The following is a 27,164-nucleotide window of genomic DNA, read 5'->3' on the forward strand; positions in this document are numbered from 1 at the left end:
GCTTTGAAGCTTGAAAAGCAACTACATGTTGAACCTTTTTAGCCTGCACTTTCTTGTCTGGCAACATCCATGGCCTGGCATGATATTAGTTAGCTGAATGTCCATTTATCTTGTGTGGCAAGTTTCCTGTGGTCCCAAAAAGCTTGTTTAAATCCACCAGTGCTAGCTTTCAGAGTCATGTGTTAGTTAGCTCTAATTTACCCCTAAATGTCTCCTAAAAGCCCAGTAAGTAGTGGAAGTGTTAGTAATGCTGCTAGACAATATTGACCTCCCATGGTCCAGCAAATTCTCTGGTTCAGCACCTGTCAAGTCCCAAAGGTGCTGAACTAGAGAGGTTCAACCTGTAGTTTCTCTGAGAGTTCAATCCTTTCAGTGATCATAAAATCATAGGATTGGAAGAGACCTCAGGAGGACAAGTCCAACACCCTGCTAAAAGCAGGACCACTCCTAACTAAATCAATGAAATTGGGGAACACTGGGTTATTAAAAATCAGTATCAGTCAAACCAAAATGCTGCATCTTGATCTCATGGGATTGGTATGTTTACTAAATCCACTCATATGGGAGACTGTGTGAGGGAGAACATAGTCCTAGGCTCTCCTACACTGTAAGTAGCCCAGCAGAAAACATCATATTTGAGTCCAGGCTGTTCCACTGTCTGTCTCACCCATCTTATGTGAGGAGTTATGGGGAAAACTTTTGAGGGCAGCATACATAGTCTTGTTTTCTGCATAGAGAACAAAGGAGCTTCCAATTCTCTCTCCTCTCCATTTTGGTTCTCTGTGAGTTATGTGCCTTTTTAATAGCTCTGCATAGGCTGAGGACTGAAATGGTTACAAAGTGTAAAGGCCCATGTTGGCCTTTCCAGAGGTACTGGGCTGATCTTTATGGGGTTACATTGGTCAGTACAGTGAAGTTCAGGAAGGCAAGTTCTTCTGTAGCAAACTTATTGCTTGGTCACTCCATTTCAAGTGTGGGGAGGACCATTTAGTCACTGTTGCCCATTCAGTTGAGCATGTCTTTGTTGGCAGAGAGAATACTGTTTCAGCTTTATTAGTGGAGTCTCTCATACTCTTGCCTTCATCATGCTCTCAGCCCATTCTCATCCCAGAGGACAATAACTATTATTTTTTCCCCTTTAGAAGTACACATCTGCAGCTTACTGCAATGGAACAACAGTATTAGTACAGTCTTAATCACACTAAGAATAATTTGCAGTATCTACTCATTTTATGAGACACAGATTTGCTGAATGGAAGATACTTTTGTAAAAATATTTTATGATACAAAACAAAGTCAGGGTTATAAGAAAGGGCAACATACAACCATGCTATCAAGTCTCTTACGTTTTCTAGCAGGAAAAGCACTCCTAACAAACAAGAACTGACAGAAAGAAAATTGACAACAAAATGGAAAAGATACGTTAGTGGAAAATATGATAAATAGATGGTATTGTTTCATCGGCTGTTTGTGAGTTATATTGTGATTATACGAGGGCTGGTAAAATCAATCAAAATAATACAAGGTATAGAACCGGGAAAATGCTATTCTTTCATCATTAGATATTTTCATGTCCTTTAACTCTTAGTATGTTGTAGTTTATATTTTGAACATGTTATTTGTGTTCTAATCCTTCTGGTAAATTTGTATAGCCAGTTACAGTTTTCTTTAACTAGGGAGTTTTTAAAAGCTTGCAGAATAAAGCTTTTCCTTTCACTTTCCTTTTGATGGCCCTATATTGTGAAGTCATAGAATCATAGGGTTGGAAGAAACCTCAGGAGGTGATCAAGAGCAACCCCCTGCCCAAAGCAAGACCAATGTCAACTAAATCATCCCAGGCAGGGCTTTAAGCCAGGACTTAGAAACCTAGACCTCCCTCACTGCAACTTGAGACCATTGTTCCTCATTCTGTCATCTGTCACTACTAAGAAGAGCCTCTCTCAATCCTCTTTGGAACCCCTCCTCCCCCTTCAGGTAGTTAAAGGCTGCTATAAAATCCCACCTTACTCTTCTCTTCTCTTCTGTAGACAAAATAAGCCTAAATCCCTCAAACTCTCCTTATAAGACATGAGCTCCAGCCCCCTAATCATTTTTATTGTCCTCTACTGGACTTTTTCCAATCCATCCACATCCTTTCAGTAAGGAGGTGGGGGAGGGGCAGAATTGGATGCAATACTCCAGGGCTACGTCTAGACTGGCCCCTATTCCAAAATAGTCATGCTAATTTCCAACTTTGGAATAGGGAAATCCGCGGGGGATTTAAATATCCCCCGTGGGTTTTAAATAAACATGTCCGCCGCTTTTTTTCCGGCTTGGGGAAAAACCGGAAAAAAGCGTCTAGACTGGCGTGATCTTCCGGAATAAAGCCCTTTTCCGGAGGATCTCTTATTCCTACCTGAAAGTAGGAATAAGAGATCCTCCGGAAAAGGGCTTTATTCCGGAGGATCGCGCCAGTCTAGACGCTTTTTTCCGGCTTTTCCCAAGCCGGAAAAAAGCGGCGGACATGTTTATTTAAATCCTGCGGGGGATATTTAAATCCCCCATGGATTTCCCTATTCCAAAGTTGGAAATTAGCATGGCTATTTCGGAATAGGGGCCAGTCTAGACGTAGCCCAGATGTGGCCTCACAGGGCCAAATAAAACAGAATAATCACTTCTCTAGATCTGCTGGAAATGCTTCTCCTAATGCACACCAATATGCCATAAGCCTTCTAGGCACACTGTTGACTTATATCCAGTTTCTCATCCACTGTAATCCCCACATCTTTTTCTGACAAACTGCTGCTTAGCCTATAACTGTACTTGGGATTCTTCCATCCCAAGTGCAGGACTCTGCATTTGTCCTTGTTGAATCTCATCAGATTTATTTTGGCCCAAACCTCCAATTTGTCTAGGTCACTCTGGACTTATCCCTACCCTTGAACATAGCTACATCTTCCCCTCACTTAGTGTCATCTGTGATTGTCACTCACAGTCCATCCCTTCATCCAAGTCAATCGAGTTGTTGAACAAAACCTGTCCTAGAACTGACCCTTCGGGCAATCTGCTTGATACTGACCATCAGCCAAACATCAAGCCATTGATCACTATCCACTGTCTTGACAATCTAGCCAGTTTTCTATCTACCTTACAGTCCATTTATCCAACCCATACTTCATATAGCATCAACGAAAATGCAGCAGTGTTCCAAAATAAATCAGGCTAAACTTGTAAACTCAAAGTTCACCAGGAAATATATTTGGACTCAATAGAGGCTGATCCAGCAAGGTGTTAAGCCGTATAAACCATTGAAGTCACAGGGACAGAATATCAGATGATGGAATGACTTGAATGGAAGAACACTGGTTTACACTACCCTAAGATGTGATCTAGTGAGAAACATCCTCACAACTTTACAGATAGTCTCATAGGAAGATACACGCAAAGTGGGAGTAAAGGTAAGTAAATCTTTTGTAAAGTAGCCGAAGATGTAAGCAGAGGGAAGAGCTCACTCCTAGCAAACTGGTTTGCAACTATCTGATATTTGGAAAACTGTGGTGCGTTATTTGAAAGGCACAGCAACAACAGAATGCTCATTAGAAAATATTCATACTTCAGGTTTGCCTTTTCCCCTCTTGCGTCCCCCAAATCCAGTTTTCTTTCCACACAAAAAAGGGGAAAAAAAGCACCAAACAAACTCTTCTCCTCTTCCTACCTCCAGTTCATATTGACATAAATTTAATTTTGAACTCCACTATTCTCTTCTCTGAATTCTCAATCCCAAAAAATTCACTTACTTGGCCTGGGAAAGGTTCAGACATTTGGCAGCCTTCCAGTTCTCCCTGAGGCTCTGTATTGCCCCATTAGTCAATGCCTTTATGTTTCTGTATGGCACAGGGACTTTTGGCAGGTAGCCAGCCAGAAATAGACATTGGCATCATTGGGCTGGCTAGAGCTACTGCATTATGTAGGAATAGTCTCTGGGAGATGCAGTGTAGCAGCACTTTGTCAGTCACAGTCTGAAAACTAGACCAGAAAATGTGGCTTGTTTTCCTGCCCAGAGCTGAAATACAGATTGAAACTCCCTGGTCTGCCACTGTTGGGACCTGAGTAGTCCTGGACCAGGGAATTTGCCGGATCAGGGGAGAGCAATGCACCTGGGTCTTCACATTTCCTCCTGGTCACCCACTGCCTCCTGGGGCTTCGATCTTCACCTCTCCCCACTCTTCTATGGTTCTGCTGTCACCCAGGACTCTGCTTTTTCTCCATGTCTCTGCTGCCACCTAGGAGGGCTCCGCACTCTGCCCAAGGGCCCTGCTACTACCAGGGGCTCTCCCCAGCAGCTTCACACCTGGATCTCTGCGCTCCATCCAGCAGCCCCACTATAGCCCAGGACTTCTGTGCTCCATCTGCCCTTGTCTGGCAATGCTTCTGGTCCCACGGGATCACCACAACAATGCCAGATCAGGGGAGTTGCTGGACTAGGGAAATTCAGATTAGTGCATGTCAACCTGTAGTATGATTCAGAAAAGGTCCATCTGGTACTTCATTAGAGTTGTTTTTATGCATCATGCTCCCATTTTCCTCCTCAGGCTGGGATACCTATTTGGGTTATGCCTCCCATCATGCAATATGGTCAGGATGAGAAGAATAGAATTTTTCCATTTTTTGGTTAATATTTTCCAGTTTTCTATCATAAAATAAAAACTCTTGGGGATCAAAAGGTACAGATTTTAAACAAAATTAAAAAATAGAAAGCAAACATTTTTTTTGTGAAAATATCATTTAGTGGAAAAAAACCCAGTTGTGCACTGAAATAGTGTCTAGAGGCCCTTGGGACTGGGAGTGCATCAGTCTTCTAGTCAGCACATGGAATTGATGGATTTGGCCTAATGAACAAATGGCCAATGTCCTGACTAGGCATAGAATCATAGAACTGGAAGGGACCTCGTGACATCATCAAGTCCTGCCCCCTGCCCTCATGGCAGGATCAAACACTACATTAGGGCTTCATGAGGCCCATGGCCTGTTTGTTTGCAGCCTGCAGTGCAGTTTGAGTTTATACAGGGTTCAACACGCAGCCTGCAGGTGAGAGCCAAAACAAAAAAGTCATCAATATAATGGTCTTCTGTTGATATGCATTTTAGTAGTTAAATTCCTGGACTGTCATTGCTCATTAAAAGTGCTCTCATATGGGTGGAAATTGGGTAAATATTGCATTTTTTAATATCAATAGAACTGACTTAAATGGAGCCTATGTGTTGTGTAGTCTTGCTTTAATCTTTGTATTCATGTCCGTCAGTGTGAAAGAAGCTATTTGATTATATTTGCATGTGAGTTATGGACCTCAGCATGTGCTGTGAGTATCATTGTAGCCCATGGGGCTTCCAAAATTGAGTAGCCCTAGTCTAGACTATCCATGACAGGTGTTTTTTGTTTGTCTAACCTACTCTTAAATATCTCCAGTGATGGAGATTCCAACATCCCCCTAGGTAATTTATTCCAGCGTTGAAGCACACGCAATTAGGAAGATTTTCCTAATGCTCCAATTAAAACTCCCTACTTGTAATTTAAGCCCATTGCTCCTTGTACTATGCTCAGAGGCCAAGGATAACATTTTTTTCTCCCTCCTCCTTGTAAAACTCTTTTAGATAATTGAAAACCACTATCATGTCCCCTCTCAGTCTTCTCTTTTCTGAACTAAACAAGCCCAGTTCTTTCAGTCTTCCCTCATAGGTCATGTTCTCTAGACCTTTAATCATTTGTGTTGCTCTTCTCTGGACCTTTTCCAATTTCTCCACATCTTTCTTTAAATGTGATGCCCAGAATTGGACACAATACTCCAGCTGAGGCCTAATCAGCACAGAGTTTGCTTTTTTTTTCTTTTTTTTTGCAACAGTGTCACACCATTGACTCTTGTTTAACTTGTCATCCACTATGTCCCCTAAATCCCTTTCATCGGTACTCCTTCCTAAACAAACACTTCCCATTCTGCATGTGTGAAACTGATTTATCCTTCCTAAGCAGAATACTGTTAAAATGCATTTAATTAAGTAACTGTGTAATTGCTGAACATTTCAGTGGTTGCATGGTTACATGCAGGGTGGCAGATGGCTCTCCAGGAGTTTGTGTGTGAGGGGATTGGGTTTTTAAGTAGGCTCCCCATGGGTACCAGCTCCTGCCTGCTCCCCTTCCTCCCCACGCTGCTATCTGTGATACAGCAGTAGCTGCATGGGGGAGAGTAGGAGGCAGGCAGCTCTCTGGGAGCCAATGTGCAAGGGCTGCAAGTGTCCCATGCATATCCCAAGACTGCATGTAACTGTGAAGGTTAACCAAGGCTCATTGGTTAACCATGTACACAGTTATATTTTCATATTCCTAGTCCTGACTTGGGATAGAAGAAATTACAATTTTACCTAGTATTTGGAACTACTTAGTATAAAAAGTGCATGTGTGTACTCATACACATTTGTGAAAGGAGAAGACTTTAAACGTGACTGGGTAATTTTCTCTTACTAAAACATTGATTCAGATTAAATACTACAGATATTCCCATCTCTCTGGCACCAAAAAGGCCCTCCTCTATTTTAGACATCCACAGGAGTCGAGTCAACCGTAGTCAGTTGAGAAACATTGTTCTGACAGCTTCAGGAATAAAGCCGAGACTTGATTTTCCTGCTGTGGCATAACAAATGCCTGTGGACATGTAAATATAGAGATGCTTAATTATTTACAGTTCAAGTTAATTTTCAAACCAAACCTCATTAATTTTTGTAAAGCAGGAACTCAACATGTCACTGCAGTAAAGATATTAAATTAAAATATCAGATTTGGGTAATTATATGTGATTCTCAGGAGGCAGCTGAAGTGTAACTAAATATTGTTATTTACTTTGGAAAATCATAATTGTACCTATTTATGATACTGAGACATGATTGGAGAAAAATCTTTAACCACCAGAGTTCTACCAATAGGGCACTTTTCTGGAGCAAGGAGTAAATTAAATACAGGAAAAAAGAAATTAACTGCAAACCACTCTGTTTAAGAAACATTAAGGTTATTACTGAACTGACAGAAGTAAGGCATATCAAAGGGAAGATCTGAAAATGTTTTAAATTCATTATTATGAAATCTTTTTTATTCCTTTAAAACGATGTGTGTGTAAGAGAGATCACAAAAGGCAGCTGATTGGTAGAACTGAAGACTAAAACTTCTCTATCCATAGAACAAGTACAGCACATATAGCAGAAGTATTAAATTCCCTGCACTGCTATCTGTTATCGCCTGATGTGCAGTGGCCATTTATAGGGTGGAGAGCATAATTAAAACTTTGTATCCACTCTGTCCTTTGCCTTTGTCAAACAGGTTGCAGTCTTGAGAGTCTAATTGACTTTTGCCTCCACGCAAAGGTCAAATTCTGAGATTTTCAGCAGAAATAGCTAAGTGAGTGTGTGTGTGTGTGTGTGTGTGTTTTCATGAGTGCATCATAAAGCAGTTATGACCTTTTCTCGAGAATGTATACTTCAACCTATTTATCCATGGTAGTGTCACTTTTAGGTCTGTGAATCTCTTATGTTCTCTTTAGGCCTAGCCCTGAAGACCACCTGGCAATTTCAGCTACTTCACAATGTATCATCCCACATATTCTATGTTGGCTTCCAGGTTGGTTTTAAGTGATATTTAAGTTATTGGTTTTAAATTAATAGCAACAGTTAATCATTTATACCTTGCCCTCATATAATACCTTCCATACAAGGATATTTAAGCCCTTTGCACTTGAGCCTCAAAACATTCCATATAAGGAAGGTATTAGTTTGCATCATTTACAGATGAAGAAACTTAAGCATAGACTCTAAGGTTTTGGTTTTCTAATTTGCACAAATGAAAACATACATATTCAAAATATGTGCATAGCATACTGTGTCTTACTTGTGGGTTCTAATAACTAATATGGGGTATAGCTCCAACCAAGGCAGCTCTACTTGGAGGATCACTCAGCTCCACTACTTAAGCCTGAAGGAGGCAGAGGAAATTTGTCTATGATTTCTGGTTGTGGCTGTGCTGTATCTTCACCCAGACCTTTTTCTTAATCCTGGCTCCCTCCCCAACCCTGTCTGAATTGGTGTTCCAACTGTACTCCTGTTCTGTGCTTGATCCTTACCTCTCCTACAGCTCCTGAACTTATGCCTTATTTCCAAATATCAATTACCAGGTGTGGATGCAATCCCTCACTCTTGCTTGACCCTTGGCTCTGGTATTTGGTATATAACCTTGACTCTTGACCCCCAGCTTTCATTCCTGGTTTTTACTCTGGCTTGATCCTTGACTCTGGTGCTGATCCTTGGCTTCATTGCCCAGACTGGATATCTGCTTTGCCCACTAGGCCTGACTCCTTCCCTGATTCCAAGTCAAGCTGCTTACGTTCTGGTCCATAGCACGAAGTTAGTCTTAGCGATGCCAAGCTCATGCTTGGCATAGCTGCGGGCTTGATTCAAGGTGATTGGAATCTATCTTTATTCTTTTCTTGATCCTGCACACATCCTGGATAGAAGAAAGTAGAGCTGCTAGTCTGATACCACTGTACTATTCATCAAATTAAGGTGTCTGGCATGTGCCAGACCCTTTCCATTCCCTGTCCCAGAATGCTCTCTACACCAATAGGAATAAATAGGCATGTAAATCAACTTCTGAATTAAGGGTACTTTAAATTCTCTTTGAGTTATTTGAGTAAGAAAGAGGGGGCAAACCTAGGATCCAGGAACTGGCTCAAAAGAATTATATTGTTGTAAGATCAGAAAAGGTATGTCTACACTACCACCCTAGTTCGAACTAGGGTGGTAACGTAGGCAACCAGAGTTGCAAATGAAGCCCGGGATTTGAATTTCCTCGGCTTCATTTGCATAAAGCCGGGCGCCGCCATTTTTAAATGTCCGCTAGTGCGGACTCCGTGCCGCGCGGCTACACGCGGCACGGACTAGGTAGTTTGGACTAGGCTTCCTAGTCCGAACTACCGTTACTCCTTATTTCACGAGGAGTAACGGTAGTTCGGACTAGGAAGCCTAGTCCAAACTACCTAGTCCGTGCCACGTGTAGCCACGCGGCACGGAATCCGCACTAGCGGACATTTAAAAATGGCGGCGCCCGGCTGTATGCAAATGAAGCCTGGGAAATTCAAATCCCAGGTTTCATTTGCAACTCCGGTTGCCTACATTACCACCCTAGTTCGAACTAGGGTGGTAATGTAGACATACCCAGACAGACTTGCAGTGTTTCTGTAAGAGGACATATGTTTGCTGGGCTGAAATATCCATAAGAAAATCTTTCACTGCTATGATCAGTCTGTGACAAATATGACTGCATGTATGTGTCTAACATGATTTTTATTTTAAAGATGGTAGAAACAAATGCTGGCTCTTAAAGTGAAATGTTGTAAAATGTCCTTAAGATAAAATTGTGAACTTAATGTATCAGCAGGAAATAATTTTCTCACTGTTATCAAACCAAGACCTTACTCATCCATGCTGCAATCTTCTCAGGGATGATAAAAGCTAATTGAAGAAGCAACCTATTTCTTGGGAAGGTTTTGCTATTGTTATTACTTGAAGCTCTCTAAATGCATCAAAATCTCTTGTTGTGTTCTGACATTCCGGTCTAGCTTTTTGCTAGATTGGTTTCTGCATAGCAGATTTTTTTCCCTTCCCTTTGTCCCTGGCATTGCCACATCACAATCTGCTGGAAATAGATTTTATTATATGTTACAGATGATCACTTGCTTCCTAAATCCCAGGAAAACTACCTTCTTAGATATAGCATAAGAGGTCAGCTATTCCAAATCATACTCGTGTACCTGCAAAGGGACAGCTGCACTGAAACTCAAAAGATAGTGCTAGCCTTGTTCCATATGAGAGCAGGATCCTCCAATTAATTTCATTGCTGGTACCTGTATGTACTTGCCAACATAATCTCATACTGCTGCTACAAGGTGGGACTAGCAGCCAAAGCAGAATCTGGTAACTTGGCAAGTATGAAAATATGAGCACTGAATAGAAGTATGTGGGTGATAGATACACTGATATGATGCACTGAATCACAAGAAAACACATATGTAGAAAGCTGAAATATCTCAGAAGTTAACTTTCTACTAGAGCTGGAAGAAAAATGGAGTGGGGAAAAAGATTCACAAAAATAAATCAGTGGGGTGGGGAATTGGTCAAATTGGAAAACAAAATTTAAAATGTCCAGCTGAACTTTCTATCTATAGTAATATTAACATTCATTGTAATGATAGTGAAGTAAAACTCAGAAGTGTGTGTTTGCCAGTTGTGGTTACATGTACATGATAATGTCTGGCAACTCTTATAACCCTGATTGACACTAGGGAGTTATTTTGAAATGACTCCCCTTATTTTGAAATAACAAGCAGAGTGTCCACACTATCACACCTGTTATTTTGAAATATTCCTATATTTTGAAATATATTACTATATACTTGAAAATGTTATCTCTGTTATGGAAGGCTACAAAAAAAACTAAAAATAATCCTGTCATATTCTAGGGTTTGTTTTTTTCAAAGGGCAATTGCTATAGAAAATGATTATATTTCTACACATTTATCCAAAAAGTATAGAGGATGTTTCCTTAAAGGCTGTATGCCCACCCAGGATACAATTTGTTATCCACATACACTGGTGTAAATCAGGACCTATAATCAAATGACTTATACCTGTATAAAGCTGCTGTGTATGAGGTCAGAACCAGGGATGCTGTGTATACGAGACATGAGTGAAGATGATACATCCCATTCTTTGAAGGTAATTGTGCATCTAATCTAACCACTGTAATGGGGAATTTCGGTGTCACCTCCTGTTGGTGGTCTATTATTACATTATCAGTTACTGTCTCTATCCTATTAGCGTGTGAGTGGCACTTGTGGTTGTAATTACTTGTCGTTTCAAGGGCAATGTCACATGTGGTTAGTGTCTTTATCTTTGGTGGCATTTTCATCCGGCAAAGTTAAATGGTTTCTTACTCCCGAGGATAACAAACTGAAATCTCAATCTCTCTTGCTGACTGACTTCTCCCACATTCTTAAATTAGAACAATGACAAGTAGCTGAAAAACAATCTTTGGTGTGATAAGAGAAGAGACATAAAAATTAAAGCACAACAGCAAGTGAAAAAAACTGTGCCACTGAAAAACTTACATGGAATCTATATTAAAGACACCCAATCACAACAATAATCTAAAAGTATTGTTTATTTAGTTGGTTTCCAAAGCATTTTAGGGTAAGGTGTGTATGCATGACATTTTCGGTCAGAATTTCCAAGATATTTGAAGCGTTGATACATCTAACATGTGTCTTACAATATTGAGAGGTGAAGTAGGCTATCTTTCTATCTCCAAACGGAGGTAGGTATGTGTGCGTGTTTGTGTGTGTGTGTGTGTGTGTGTGTCTGTGTGTCTGTGTGTCTGTGTGTGTTTTAATACTCCAAAACTTTACTTCTACTTTACAATTGTACATGTTGAGGGCTTATTGTAAAAGACTCCTTTTGAAGCTAAATAAATGTTTAAAAATTAAGTATCTTGTAAATATATTTGCAATTGGTTATAGCTTAATATAGTCTTTAAGGTGAACCCTCATTGAATGCCTGATCCAAAGCTCATTGAAAGCAATGGGAACTTTTCTACTGATGCAAGGACCTTTGCATCTGGCCCTACATAAGGTATGTAAGCTCGTTACCTCACTTTGGGTGTGTCTAGACAACAGGGTTTTTTCAAAAAAAGTAACCTTTTTCTAAAAAAAAAAAACTTCCCCTGCATCTAGACTGCTGCTGTGCTCTTTCAAAAGTAAATCGAAAGAACACAGCAGTTTTTTTGACTGCGGAAAACCTCGTTTTATGAGTAATAACGCCTTTTTTCAAAAGCGCTTTTTCGAAAAAAGGCGCTAGAAATGCAAACTGTGTTTTTTCGAAAGAGAGCATCCAGACTGTCTGGGTGCTCTTTTGAAAAAGCAGCTCACTTTTTCGAAACTGATTCTAGTCTAGATGCTCTTTTTTTGAAAGAAAGAGGCTTGCAGTCTAGATGTAGCCTTTAAGCCTGTGGTGTGAGTAGTGTTATTGGTTCACTGAGCTTGTCTCATCTACTGTGCTACATGAGGCTGCTGCATCGATTCAGAAGCTCCAATGTCTTCACCATATGCTATCCTGTCAACAGGGATCACCCTCCCATTAATGTAATTATTCTATTTCAATGAGTGGCAGAAGCTAAGTTAGTGAGAGAATACCCCTGGCTAGCATAGTGTAGGGTAGACATGCTTTGTGTCAATGGTACTTATGTTGCTCAGGCGGAAAGAGGAGGGATGTTTTTCACATCCCAGAACAGTGTAAGTTACATCACCTTAAACCAGTGAGGGGCAACCTAGGCTAGTGCGTGGGCTATATGAATGGCCCTCCTTCATTTCAGTAGGCTGTAAGACTGTCATAACTAAGCTGATCTCTCTGGATAGGATAGTTTTCTAACCGCACTTGAGTACCTAGAATTTGTGGGGCTGTGCTGATTTAACCATAGCAGCTCTTTCATTGGATGCAGGTGAAGTGCCTGACTCTTACAGGCACTGTTGTGTGCAATCAGCATACATCTCACTTCACATGCCCTTGCTTTAAGAGCATGTCTCTTCTGTAATAACAGAAGGAAAATAACTACACAGATAGAAACTAGTAGAATTTGTCATCCCTGTCCATTGGCAACAGTAAACAAAATGTCTCATGGGCTACATGTAAAACACCAATGAGCCAATTGCAGTCCTCGGCCCGCAGATTGCCTACCACTGCCTTAAACAGTTCACACAAGGCCTTATTCTATAGTTCCCTCAAAGGAACTATGTACCAGCTTAGTTAGGCATGTGTTCTAAGTCTCTTGCTAAACTGGGTCCTTTATAAAATCGTGGTGCGGGAGGTTACAAAGTCTTTGAAATTTCATATATATCTTTCATCAAAAGGTAATTCTGCTTAAAAACTGAAGGCACACTATGACCCTATACATGGTTAATCATTTGAATATCAAAAGAATAGTGATCACAATGAAATCTGTACTGTGTTGTCTGAGTGAAGCTTTGCTTCCATTAGGCAGATGATGAAGTTATTACATAAACTGATGGAATGTTTTTACAGGAAGTCCCCGACTTATGCGGATCCGACTTATGTCGGATCCGCACTTACAAACGGGGCTTTTCTCGCCCCGGAGTTCACGGGCGGTGGGTCGCCACCCGTGTCCTCCGGGGTGAGAAAAGCTTCTCCCAGTCTCCCTGGTCTGCTGGGGGGGGTTCCAGAAAAGCTGCTGGACACCCCAAGCAGACCAGGGACACCCGAGCAAAGCCGCTGCCTGGGCGGCTTCGCTCATTTGCCCGGGAGCAAAGCCGCCCAGGCAGTGGGACTCCCGCCGCCTGGGTGGCTTTGCTCCTGTCCCCCTGGTCTGCTGGAGGGGTCCAGAAAAGCCGCTGGACCCCCCCAGCAGACCAGGGGGACAGGAGCAAAGCCGCCCAGGCAGCGGGGGTCCCGCCACCTGGGCGGCTTTGCTCGGGTCTCCCTGGTCTGCTGGGGGGAGGAGGTGCAGATAGTCCCCCCCCCCCCCCCAGCAGACCAGGGTTTTGTTGCGGGACACCTCGGGTAGAGCAGCTGGGGTGCTGCCGGGTAGGTCCTGTGGGAACCTACCGGGCAGCGCCCCAGCTGTTCTGTCCCAGGCTCCAGATTCAGCAGCTGTTGAAACTGATCAGGCTGATTCCAGGAAGCTGGGGGCAGAGCAATTCTGCCTCTGGCTTCCTGTAGTCAGCCCCTGGTCAGTTTCAGTGGCAGCAGCTGAATCTGGAGCCAGTTCCGACTTACATACAAATTCAACTTTAGAACAAACCTATAGTCCCTATCTTGTACATAACCCGGGGACTGCCTGTATTTTAAATGTACAACAGGACTCCTTGTTGTTTTTAATGTATACGAAGAGACTTCAATATGAAAACATTCAATCATGCACCACACCCATACAGTATAGAAAACTCAGAATGTAAAGTTGAAATTACATTTTTGAAATTCAGTTGTTAGAATCCTGCAAAATCAGTGCCTAATAAATCTTATGCAAGAGATTGGAGATCATTTTTTCTGCAACACTTGACCCTATAGAGGCCTCAGCTGAAGTAGCATGCTCAGTTTGGGACACCATGATTTAACAAAGAGGTAGACTAGAAATCATTGGCATAGTTTTGCAACAAGAATGATTGAGGTTGGATAGTAGCAAAAATTTTCTAAGGATGTGTAAATGATGGAAGAGTTTACCTAGGGAGATTGTAGAATGGATGTCTTTAAGAACAGGTTGGACCATCATCTAATAGGGTTGGTATAGTTTTGCTTAATCTTGCCTAAGTGGAGCACTAGGAATGATCACTTAAGGTCCCTTTCATCCCTATGGGTATGTCTACACTACAGCACTAATTCGAACTTATTTAGTTCGAATTAGTTAATTCGAACTAAGCTAATTCGAACTAGTGCATCTAGACTTAAAAACTAGTTCGAATTAGCGTTTTGCTAATTCGAACTAGTGTGTCCACACTGATTGGACGCAGGGGCGCATTTAAGGGCAGCTGAAACCGGTTCTTGCAGGGCATCAGGTCAGTAGTTGCTTTGTGTGGCTGCTGTCTGAAGCTATCTGAGGCTCGTGCTTAAAGGGATCCCCCTAGACAGCCGGTTCTCAGCTTTTCCGCTTGCTTGCCTACCTTGCCGAGGGACAGCAAAGCGTTTTTCTCTGTGCCTGTCTGTGTCGGTGCTTCCCTTCGGGGACGCCACCGCAGGTGGCAACATGGAGCCAGAGCTCGCCCTGCACTTTCTGGGGAATTTTATGGACTTGCTGCTACAAGCCTGCCAGCAATGGCTGGAGGCTGCCCGGTTCCACCTGGTGCACGTCAGCCCCCTGCCTCTCTGCCTGTCCACCCTGGGGGCCATGGCGCAGCTGCGGCGGTACCCGGGAGCCGACGGGCCCCGCCACATCTGGCCTCTGGACACCAGCAGTGACTGGTGGGACCGCATCGTCCTGGAGCACTGGGGAGACCAACAGTGGACCCAGAACTTCAGGATGAAGAGGGACACCTTCCTGGAGCTCTGCGAGTGGCTCGCCCCTGCTCTGCGCAGAAGGGACACTCGCATGAGGCCCGTCATCCCCCTCCAGAAGTGTTTAGCCATCGCCCTCTGGAAGCTCGCCACGCCGGACAGCTACCGATCCGTCGGGAACCAGTTCGGCATGGGGAGATCCACCGTCGGAGCGGTGCTCATGCAGGTACGGCACTCGCCGGCCACTGGTCCAGGGGCGAGGGGGGCTGCAAGGAGGGGATGGGCCGCCCCAGGGAAAACATAGTGATGGGGGGGGAGGAGGCAAAAGTGCCCCACAACGGAGGAGCCGGTCTCTCCCGGCCGTACTACACGCCACCCACGGGGGGTTGCTCCCGGGAGTGGGGCACAGGGCACTGCCAGGGCATGAGCACTCCCAGCCACCCGGGCATCCCACTGATTTGCGCTTTGCTGTGTCTATCCACAGGTGGTCAAGGCCATCAACCAGGTGCTGCTCTGCAGGGTGGTCCACCTCGCCGACCTGGACGCCGTCATCCGGGGGTTCGGCGCCCTCGGCTTCCCCAACTGCGGGGGGGGGGGGCATCGATGGGACGCACATCCCCATCCGTGCCCCGGAACACCAGGCCTCCCAGTACGTGAACCGCAAGGGGTACTTCTTCGTCCTCCTGAAGGCTGTGTGTGACCACCGGGGCCAGTTCACGGACATTAATGTGGGCTGGTCCGGCAAGGCACACAAAGCCAGGGTGTACCGGAACTCCTCCCTGTGCCAGAGGCTGCACGCCAGGACCTTCTTCCCCGACCGCCACATCAGGGTCAGGGATGTGGACATGCCCGTGTGCCTGGTGGGGGATGTGGCCTATCCCCTACAGCCCTGGCTCATGAAGCCCTACACTGGGCACCTCAACCCCTCCCGCCAGGCCTTCAATGCGAGGCTGACCAGGGCCCGCATCGTGATTGAGGGGGACTTCGGGCGACTGAAAGCCCAATTTAGGTGCCACCTCACCCGCCTCGACTTCGCTGAGCACAACATCCCTCCCATGGTGGCAGCATGTTCTGTGCTGCACAATTTGTGCAAGAGGAGGGGGGAGGCTTTCCTGCAAGCCTGGATGGTTGAGGCTGACCGCATGGCTGGCCAGTATGCTCAGCCCTGCACCACCGCCGTCCGGGAAGCCCAGCAGGGGGCCATCCGGATCCAGGAAGCCCTGCAGGAGAGCTTCCATGTGGAGGAGAAGGACTGAACTCTTCCTGCATGCCCCACTGGGGCCTTCTTCCACCCTCCCCCCCTTCCCCTTTCCCCCTCCCTAATTGCCTTCCTAATGTCAAATAAAGACACCTGTTTTGGCAAAAAAACCTCTCTTTATTTTACATAACTGGGGTGGGGGAGGGAGGAGTGAGGGTGGGAGAGGGAGGGGGAAACCTGGTAGGAGGGAGCTGGAAGGGGGTGGAAGGGGAGGAAGGGAAGGGAACGCTCAGGCTTGGGGGTCCAGCTGGCTCTCCCGTCTCGCAACACTGCGGGTGCGGGGGCCTCTGGGGAAAATGAGTGTGGAGGGTGGGACAGGAGGGACGGTGGGTGCGGAGGAAGCGGGAGAGGGAGCAGGGGCAGCAGGGGTGGGAGGAGGAGTGAGAGCTGCAGCAGCTGCAGGAGCCAGAGCCGGAGGAGGCAGGAACCAGTCCACCAGGGTCTGGAGGTGGCCTCTGAGGGCACGGCCCTGCTCCTCCAGTGCATCCACACTCCGCTGGCGCAGCCGAAGGTCCTCCCGGACCCAGTGCTCCTGGTTGTGGAGCAGCTGCTCCATGAACCGGAGGTGCTGCTGCTGGTAGTCCTCCTGGTTCCTGGCACACCTACTGGCCTGGGCGCGGGTGGCTGTTGCAGGTGGGGTGGTGCGCCCTGCAGTCCTAGGTGCTACGGCTGTGGTGAAACAAGAGCAGGAGTCAGTTCTCCCTGGGGACAAGGTGGGTGAAACCCAGCCCCCCCTCTGCAAGGCCACGGCCCCTGCATGACACCCAGCTGCTGCTCCATGGTGGGCAAAGCCCAGGTGCACGGTTCCTGGGCTCCCTCTCCTCCCCACCTCCCTATACACATAAGGGGAGCATGATGGTACTCACAGGTGGAGGCCTCCCCGGCCTCGGACAACACAGGAGATGTGGTCTGTGGGGTTCCTCAGGGGTCCTGGGTCCTGGGCAGGCTCCTGGCAGGCTCCTGGCTCTCGGCGTCCTCCAGCTCCTCCTCCTCGGTGTCCAGGATGGGTCCCTCTGCCCCAGGGTCGATGACCACCCGGGGGGCAGGGATGGCGTAAGCCCCCAGGATGCGGTCCAGGGCCTGAAAGTGGGGGCAGGCCTCCGGGTCAGCTCCTGGCAGGCAGGCCCGGGAGTAGGACTGCCGCAGGTCCTTTATTTTACAGCAGACCTGCTCCCGGGTTCGCTGGTGGCCTCTGGCGGCCAGGCTGTCAGCCATGCGGCTGTAGACAGCTGCATTTCTGTGGTTAGTGTGGAGATCATGGATATTGGAGGCTTCCCCCCAAACCTCAATGAGGTCCACAATCTCCGCACTTGACCAAGCAGGCTGGTCCCGGGAAGAGGCGGAGGGCTGGGTGGAATCGGGTGGCTGGCTCATCTTGTGCCAGGTGCAGGGTCTGCTGGCTGGGTGCTGGCAGGCTTGCAACTGGCACAAACTGTGTAGCTAGCCCGTGGCCCTTTAAGGGCTCCGGGGCCGGGAGAGGGGCAAAAGAGTTTGCCTGGTGTTGGCCAGAGTGGCCACCAGGGCAAGCTGGGAAGGGTTAGCCTCCCACTAGTTCGAATTAAGTGGCTACACAGCCCTTAATTCGAACTAGCTAATTCGAACTAGGCGTTAGTCCTCGTAGAATGAGGTTTACCTAGTTCGAATTAAGCGCTCCGCTAGTTCGAATTAAGTTTGAACTAGCGGAGCGCTAGTGTAGCGCCTATCAAAGTTAATTCGAACTAACGTCTGTTAGTTCGAATTAACTTTGTAATGTAGACATAGCCTATATTTCTATGATAACTTATATTCCAATTTGCAAAAAAGAAAAAAGTCCCCACTGTAATAATAGCTCATGTTAGAAAGGCACCAAAAAGAAAATGAAAGCAGACATCTTTGTAACAGCAGAAACTTGATTTGTGCTTTACAACAGCAGCACAAGCAATCATGTCATTCATAATACTTCAATAAATATGTCTTGAGCACAAGTTAGGTACCCAAAATCCATCCAAAGCTTTACAGTACTTCTCCAGGCTGGAGACTGACACTAAATACAGAACATTTTGTTCAGAAGGAAATCTTAGCTCTGTAGTAGCCAGACACATTACTCCAAACCAGCACTTTAGAATCCAAGAGTCCTTTGTTTTATAAGAGCAAAATATTATTTTTATTTGTTTAGATCAAGACGACAGGTTTTCTCCACTCACTGCTTCCATTGTTTATTTTCATGATTGTCAACTATAAAGTTTGTAAAGTTTTACTCTGCTTGGGTATGTCTATACTACCCCGCTAGTTCGAACTAGCGGGGTAATGTAGGCATACCGCAATTGCAAATGAAGCCCGGGATTTGAATTTCCCGGGCTTCATTTGCATAAGCCGGGTGCCGCCATTTTTAAATCCCGGCTGGTTCGAACCCCGTGCCGCGTGTCTACACGCGGCATGAACTAGGTAGTTCGAACTAGGCTTCCTAGTTCCTAGGCTTTCTAGTTCGAACTATCTAGTTCGTGCCGCATGTAGCTACGCGGCACGGGGTTCGAACCAGCCGGGATTTAAAAATGGCGGCACCCGGCTTATGCAAATGAAGCCCGGGAAATTCAAATCCCGGGCTTCATTTGCAATTGCGGTATGCCTACATTACCCTCCTATTTTGAAATAGGAGGGTAGTGTAGACATACCCCTTGAGATTAATTGATTGCATGGGGCATAGAGGTGAATAAATGCAGATATTATCTCTCACCCATCTCATAGAAATAGTCTTCGCATGTGTAGAAACAAACTATTGTATTCCTGCTGGGTGCAGCTAACACAATCTAATACTTTTTAGGCGAATGAAGGCAAGTGTGAGACAGATCCATGTGTATGTTTCTTCAAGGTTGAAATATTGTAGTGTTCTTGTCACTGTCAGTTTGCCTCTGTGAACAAACACTCCCTCAGGTGATGACACTGGTGTTATCTCAAACAGAATTCACTTCAGTAAATGTTGTCAGCGTGGGCTTCTTTTCATAAAGGATAAGGGGGGATGACAAACATTGTTTGTTCTAAGTGTGTGCCCATCTTGTGGGATCATTGAGGACACAGTTTCATTAGCTGACTCATATTTAGTCTGTATCTTGTCTTCAGCAGAACCGTAGACTCTCCAGACAAGGGACTATATTTTTATGTGCGTTTTTCTACTTCACCTAGCACAAAGGGGCTCTGATCAGATTTCATGGTTGTAATCGACCAGTTTTTCTATGAATAATAAAGGGTACTAGTGTAATAATGAGGACAGTCCTTTTTCCCTCCTGCAAATTTCTGGCCACTGCGGACATCAATTCTCAGAATAATTTTGTAGTACATTATAATTAATTGGAATTTACAAGGGTACTCAGTCTGTCCCAAAATCTGTTGACCTAAAGAATAATCTCCTGGGTGTAAACTGTACTGCACCTGGGGTATACAGGTGAGATGTTCTGATTCCATCGATTACAGGATAGCAGGATTTTCTTTGGAGGAAATACTACCCACTTCATTATGATATGTTCTCCCACTGCATTAACAAATCCAGAGTGTTTTGAATTTGACACTTGCATTTACCGATGCTGGTGTATTTTATTGGACCATTCCTCTCACTGACAAGTATGCAAAACTCTCACTGACAATGTGCCAGAATGCTAGGAATCAACAGCTGAGCCAGCATTCAGGTCACTTTGGGTACATCTACACAGCAGAATTATTTCAGAATAACTAACTTTATTTTGAAATAACAAAACACACGTCTACGCAGCAAACCATTATTTCAAAATAATGACGAGATTGAGGACTTCTTACTCCAGCTCCTGTAACCCTCATTTCATGAAGAATAAGGGAAGTCAAAGGAAGAGTGCTCTTCTTTCAACTTTCTGCTGTGTAGACAGCACCAAAAGCTGAATTAATCTATTTTGACTTCAGCTACACAATTGACATAGCTGAAGTTGCATATCTTAATTCGATATTTGCTGTACTGTGTAGATGTTCTCTTAAACACCAATTAATTCCCTCAGGGTGAACTTAACAGGGCCTAATTAGTAGATTAGAATGGGCTAGGCAATGAATGAGCAAGTTGACCTTTTAACACAAAGGGTATGTCTAGACTGCATCCCTCTGTCGGCAGAGGGATGCAAATTAGGCAGGTGGACATTGCAAATGAGGCAGGGATTTAAATATCCCGTGCCTAATTTGCATAAAAATGGCTGCTGCGTTTTGCTGACTCAGCACTTTGTCGACAAAAAGTGGCAGTCTAGAGGGGGATCTGTTGAGAAAGAAAGCCTTTTTCGACAGATCCTGTAAACCTCCTTGCAGGAGGCATAAGGGAAAGTAGATTCACTGATTTGTGGAGCACTGATAATAAGTGATAAAATTTTACTCATATTATTCACTTTATGATAGTTTATCAGGTTATGACCACTTGAGAAAACTGTGAAGAATTCTTTTGTTTTAAGTTCACATTTCCCAAAATAATGAGTATTACTATAGACTTTTCTTTCTAGCTACTTCTATACTACGAGTTTTTTCAGCAGAAAATATGGTAATGAGGGACTCATTAGCAGAGTCGTGACTTCATTAGCATGTTTTCTCCTGTTTCTTTTTCCGCACAGGGTTTTTGCGCAAAAAGAAGCAGTGTGGACTTCTGTGGGCTTTTTGCACAAAACACGTGTTTTGTGCAAGATCCTTATGCCGAATGCTTAGACTGAGCATAATTGACCATTGGAACAATTTACCAAGGTTTCTTGAGGAGTCTTTCCATCACTGACAACATTAAAAACAACATGGCTTTTTTTTTTCTAAAAAAAATACGATCTAGGAATTACATTGGGGAAATTCTGTGATCAGGGATTTGGGATTATGTTAGGAAAGGTCAGACTAGATCATCACAATGATCCCTTCCGTCCTAGAAATCTGTGAATCATTCAGTTCAAACTTGGGTCCCTAAATCTGTTTCCTTAAGCACAGCAATCCATTCATGATTGCTTTTCCATGACTGTCAAATACATTTACAGCAATTTAATTGAATAAAATGAATAATCAGCATTTCCAAAACCATTTCCCCTCCCCCCCCGTTAAAATGAGTTTATTGCTAGTTTATTTTTCACTACCTATCAAACAGATGTTCGTCTCTCTCTAAGGAATTTTCTGCTTTTCCCAGTCACTTTGGCTTGGTGAGTTGCCAGATGTTCAGTTTCTCTGCAGTGTTTCACACAAGTGCCAGAGACATGAGAGATCCTGTCTAAGGAAAAGGATCAGCAGCATAAACAAAGTTTTTTTGCTGAGCACAGGAATGACTGTTGCTTCAAAGGAAAACATGAAAAGACATATGGGACAAGAGTGACACAAACCTCTTCCTCTTTCAAAAGGCAAAAATTGCAGAGTACCAATGTCTCATAGGTTTTTAGACCTCAAATGTATTCTGTCAAGAGTTTAGGAACTCGGATCAGCTGTTTGAAAACAGAAATAACTCAAAAATGAACTGGCTGAAGTTTGATTAATGACAAACCTATTACAGATTGGATCTCCCTGGTCCCGCACCCTCAGCACCTGACTGGTCCTAGATGAGGGATTTTGCCGTACTAGGGGAGGTCATTTCTGCCCTCCTCTCCTATGCTGCCAGCCGAATCCTCTACCCTGCTGTCCCACTGACCTTCCCGGATCCTGGCCCAGTGACAGTCCACTTTGGTCTTCCTGAATCTCGTCCCCCTCTCTCTGTCAACATGGCAGCTTCCTGGCTCCTGCACCCCCATGAAGTCCATCTGGGCCTGGTGTCATGCTCCCACCCACCCCCTCCTGCATTGCTCAGGTTCCCATCTGCCCCAACACATCAGGTCTCTCTGATCCTGGAACATCTGTAGTCCTGCCAGAACATGGATGTTGCTGGACTAGAGAACCCTGGTTTATAGAGGTGCAACTGTAGTATTGAGCATTCAATGTCACTCATAGGAAAAAAGGAGAAGAAACAGAAGAGAAAAGATATATATGGATGATAATTTTAAAAGTATCATTATCTCAATGTTAATCGGTTCTCCAAAACTCCTAGTTTGCCATGAGGTACTAATTAATGTTTCACTAAAGAATGTTATGGGCCATGGCTATGATATAAAAACAAAGTATGCTTATTAAGTGTGAAGAAACCTCTCAAGTAAAACAAGACTTTAATCATTAAGGCTATGTTATGCAAATATATTTAGTCAGTTTTCTCTCTCTTATGTGGTCATAATCCTTCATGTTGTCTTGAAATTCAGGAAAAAAAATAGAAACAGAAGTACTGTACTTACAGAAATGATGATGGAACAATGCTACCCTAAAAGTAATAATATGGTTCATACAGCTGTGTTCAGCATCCATCATTACTGTCAAAAGAAAAATAAGATCTTATTTTGTCTTTTAATTTAAAGCTGTCAATTTTAGATTTAACAAGAGAATTGGCAGAATTATTGAACATATGAGTGGCATGCTTTAACCCAAGGAAAAGTCCTCCTGAAATTGATTGACTTTATGAACAATTAAATTGCTGCTAATTTCCTTTCTTTAAAAGTTTTTTTTATTCTTAAATAAATTAGACTGTAAAGTGCTTTGAGATCTGTCTTCTAAAACAAGTCCTCTTTCTTCAACTTAGTCATGGTAAGAGAACTCATGAGAGACAGAGTACTACAAGGGCTCGCTAGAAGTATATATTACTGACAGTAAAAATCAGGAAGAGATGGTTGACAATAGAATGCAATGATGTTCAAACCTTGGACTCCTCAATGACTTGTTTCATCCTGACAGGCATCACCCTCATATCAAGAGACTGACATAGCTCAATTTGCATAGCTTATTTTGAGTTAAGCCCTGTAAAGTAGACACACAATTATAAAATGATGTTCCATTAAATTGGATCTAATCACTTAACACAACTATAAGTAAATTAAGACTTTAATCAGCTACAATGGTATGTTTAGATCTTCTTTTGCAGATCTTATATGACAAATGAGAAATATTGATTATTCAGGACATGCTTGGAAGACATGTAGTAGATAATGCAACTGGTCAAAATATGGTGTCATTAAAATAAACACAGGAGGAAAACATTAAACTTTTTTTAGTTATTGTGAACTCTCTAATATATAATGATAATTCTTTGCACTGCCATACAGTTTTCATTCAAAGTACTTATAGCTATATTTTGAAAAAAATATGTATTACATTACAGCCTTTATGGTTAGGGTTACTTAAGACCTAGGGAGTTAAATCCATTCTTGTGTGGATTGCTAAGGCCAACAAAAAAATACCTCCAATAATACAAATATTTTGCCCCAAATGCCTTATATTTGGGTTGCAGGTGTAATCTCAAGCTCTGGAGCCAGTTTTGAAAAGAGACTTTTTTTTGTCCCCAGCTCCTACACACAAATCCCAGTATTACTCTGTCAGTTTGTAGGTGAAGTGGCTTTCACCCAGAAAGATTTGCAGATTTACCTACGGTATTTTAGGATGTAAAATGGATGAAAGAATAACTGGAGTCCTAATTCAAAATATTCAGCTCTGATCACTTGAACGGACTACTTTGGTATTATAATAACTCATTCCTTTTAGTGTTCATTGTATGGTAAATTGCGGTTTGAATTAATGCAAGTCCTGGCAGCAGCTGAGAAACAAAGCCAATACAATTGGGAAGTTCTCTAACGGTAGCGATGCTTTCTCCTTAATTTCACCATCTGGTGAGGACCTTCAAATATAGTTTAACTGACCCAGAAAAATTTACATAACTGTTTTACAGGTCTTTGAAAAATTTGAAATATTTAGCAGTACTAGACTATTAGATATTCATCACATTTTGGTACGGAAGCAAAACTGCATATATATATATATATATATATATGAAAAATTGCCAAAAATTATTATAAGAAAAAATCCATTAAAAATGACTTATTTTAATATAGTTTGTAAAAAAACATGGCACGTGCTTCTAAATATAAATTTTAAATGTCCTTAAATCCTGTTCTGTGCTTATAAAGCATAATGATGAGACAATTTTCCCCTTTGCCATTGTTATTTCCTGAATTCCTTCCATACTTTTCTCTCCACAACATATTGATCAACATCTTTTGGTAAAATATTGTTTATAAATATATTATAAAGTCACATGCTTATAGTTAATGTACAGGCAGTCCCTGACGTACGTGGATCCGACTTACGTTGGATCCCAAGATACGAACGGGGCTTTTCTCGCCGCGGAGACTTGGGCGGCGGACCACCCAGAAGCGCTGTGGTCCCGCCGCCCACGTCCTCCGCGGCGAGGAAAGCCTGTCCCAGGTGTCCAGACTCAGCCGCTGTTGAAACTGATCAGCGGCTGATTCCAGGAAGCCTGGGGCAGAGCAGCTCTGCCCCGGGCTTCCTGGAATCAGCCACTGATCAGTTTCAGCAGCAGCTGATTTGGGGACACCTGGGGTAGAGCAGCTGGGGTGCTGCCGGGTTGGTCCCCGCAGCGCCAAGGTGTGGTGCTGTGGGGACCTACCCGGCAGCGCCCCAGCTGCTCTGTCCCAGGCGTCCAAATTCAGCCGCTGTTGAAACTGATCAGCGGCTGATTCCAGGAAGCCCGGGGCAGACCAGCTTTGCCTCGGGCTTCCTGTAGTCAGCCGCTGGTCAGTTTCAATAGCAGCTGAATCTGGACACCAGTTCCAACTTACATACAAATTCAACTTAAGAACAAACCTACAGTCCCTATCTTGTACATAACCCGGGGACTGCCTGTACTCAGAACTATACTCGCAAGCAATAGGGGTTTTTCATGGAACATTTATATGCCTGTCCAATTCTTTACCTAAATTGACTGAGCTCCAAGAAGATGAAGTTGCTTGCCCCAAATCATCTAGAAACAATTCCACAAATACCAGAGCTAGCAGTATTTTAAATCTATTTCTGTTCAAAACAACAAAAATATGTATTGATATTTACTGAATTTAAACAGACCAAATACTGTGAATTCAATGAAAGTGTGTGTATTTAACTGATGCCACATTTGGCCTAGTGTTCATCACTGGGGGAAAATGGGTAATTTTTTTCAGGATTTCATTATTCCTTGTATTAATACATATTTCTTCCTAGCTAAGCCAGCTGACTTTTACAAGGCTAAGACAAATAATAAAACCTGACTTCTGCCATAGAGAATGAAATCCCCTACTTGCAAATGTAAATGTTGCCAGGTGCACAGATCCCTTGTCCTAATAAATAATTAGAAAACATGATTAATAAGAGGCCTGGATGTCTAGTGATTCAAGAGTGGTTTTAGAAGGAAGAATGTATGTTAACATTCTGCTCTCAGTGTTAAGTTTGCATTGTTGATGCTGGCTTTTCAAGGGGTCTAAGACAAAAAAGATATTTACTCCCTGGGAAATTCATCATTTAGGCATATAGGAATGACATGTTTGGGAGGGAAAAAAACCAAAGTATTTCCATTTATGCTAATTTTATGCACAGAAGCTGATCATAACTTATATGGGAATAAGAAGGTTTGTGGGCTGCCCTTCTTGCATATACATCCTAAGAGCCAGTCCTAAGACACATTTGGAGATGTCAATTAGTCGTTACCCAGAGAGGGATTCTTTATGACTACTTAACAATAACTTGTATGTAACACAATTCACATGCAGACCTCACTATTAGCCTTTAATAAAATGAAAAGTTCTTAAACATAGCCCATTATATATACATCTGTTAATTCTGAGTCATTTTCACCATAACTTTCAAAACTATATAAAACGCTGGGCATCCCAATGCTTTAATTTTATACCCATATTCATTCAGAGTCAATCATTTTTGTAAGAAAAGTTTAAGTGATTTTTTTTTATTCTACAGGCAACGTTAGTGAAAGAAATAAAAAATCTTTTATTAAGTGATTTTTTTTGTATTAAGAAAAAGTTAATGTCAATTGTTATAAATACTGCTACAAAGAATACATGGTGGCTGACTTCCATTTTATTGGGCCACTTTAAAAATTACAAAAAATGTACCACACAAAGAAATAATATTATCTATAGAAAGGAATGAAGGTGGTTATTTGCAGATGATTGTTAGTATACATAGTGTCACTCAGCAGGAATGTGTTAAAAGGTGAGCAATGAATTCCCACATAGAATATCAAATGGTAAACGGAAAATTCCTGAAACTCAGAACCTCTGTCATGATTCTCATTTTAGGTATTCTATTCATTACAAACCTAAAAGCTCTCATTAATGACGTGAAACAACCTACATCCACAAAAAAGGCAGACTATATAAATAACTCAAAAAATGGAGAAGCCAAAGGTTCTGTTAAAATATGCAATAATTTACATGCTATGGCTAATGTCATATTACAGAAAAATTCTTAAAAGTTGAAATATGTTGTGTATTTATTTTCTGAGGCTATAGACTTTATTTACTTAATTCTGTATACAGGAGGCCCCGACTTGCAACGCAATTGGTTCCGGGGGAAACATCGCAAGTTGGGGGCATCTTAATTCGAGCCCTCATCTATAATAGGTGCTGTGTGCCGTTATATATGCGGGCAGAGGATGTAAGTTGGGGGTTTCCGGCCCCTTCCGCACATACAAAAATGACTGTAAGTGCTGGGGATTAGAACTCGGGCAGTTGCAAGTTGGGGGCCTCCTGTAGTTCTGGTTTAGAACTATACAACACTTTTTCACTCCATTTTGTCAATATTTTATGAAAGTTTGGGAAAAATAAATGTTTTGAGGAGAAAAGCAAACAAAGAAAACAGATTGAGAATGTGCTACACTCATTCTGATTTCCATTTTCTCTACATTCATTCTCCCAGGTGTCATACTAAACAGTTAATTTTTCCTTTCGGTTCATATCCTTCATATGTTT

At 43.2% G+C, this 27,164-nt stretch overlaps 2 long non-coding RNA genes across 2 annotated transcripts in view; both read right to left on the reverse strand.

Annotated features, from left to right (window-relative positions):
• Positions 1–16,447: 16,447 nt before the first annotated feature.
• Positions 16,448–22,007, reverse strand: LOC142831144 (uncharacterized). The gene is made up of 3 exons (XR_012906802.1): positions 21,420–22,007; positions 17,196–17,409; positions 16,448–16,998 (listed from the first exon to the last, which is right to left on the reverse strand). It is a non-coding gene; the product is annotated as an uncharacterized LOC142831144 (long non-coding RNA).
• Positions 22,008–22,205: 198 nt separating this feature from the next.
• Positions 22,206–27,164, reverse strand: part of LOC142831145 (uncharacterized) — a 30,857-nt gene continuing 25,898 nt past the window's right edge. The window contains exons 3-4 of the long non-coding RNA XR_012906803.1: positions 23,051–23,148; positions 22,206–22,667 (exon numbers count right to left, since the gene is read on the reverse strand). This is a non-coding gene — a long non-coding RNA (uncharacterized LOC142831145). The remainder of the gene's footprint in view (positions 22,668–23,050; positions 23,149–27,164) is intronic.

This window comes from Pelodiscus sinensis, chromosome 12 (genome assembly GCF_049634645.1).
Source record: "Pelodiscus sinensis isolate JC-2024 chromosome 12, ASM4963464v1, whole genome shotgun sequence".
Classification (NCBI taxonomy): Eukaryota; Metazoa; Chordata; order Testudines; family Trionychidae; genus Pelodiscus; species Pelodiscus sinensis.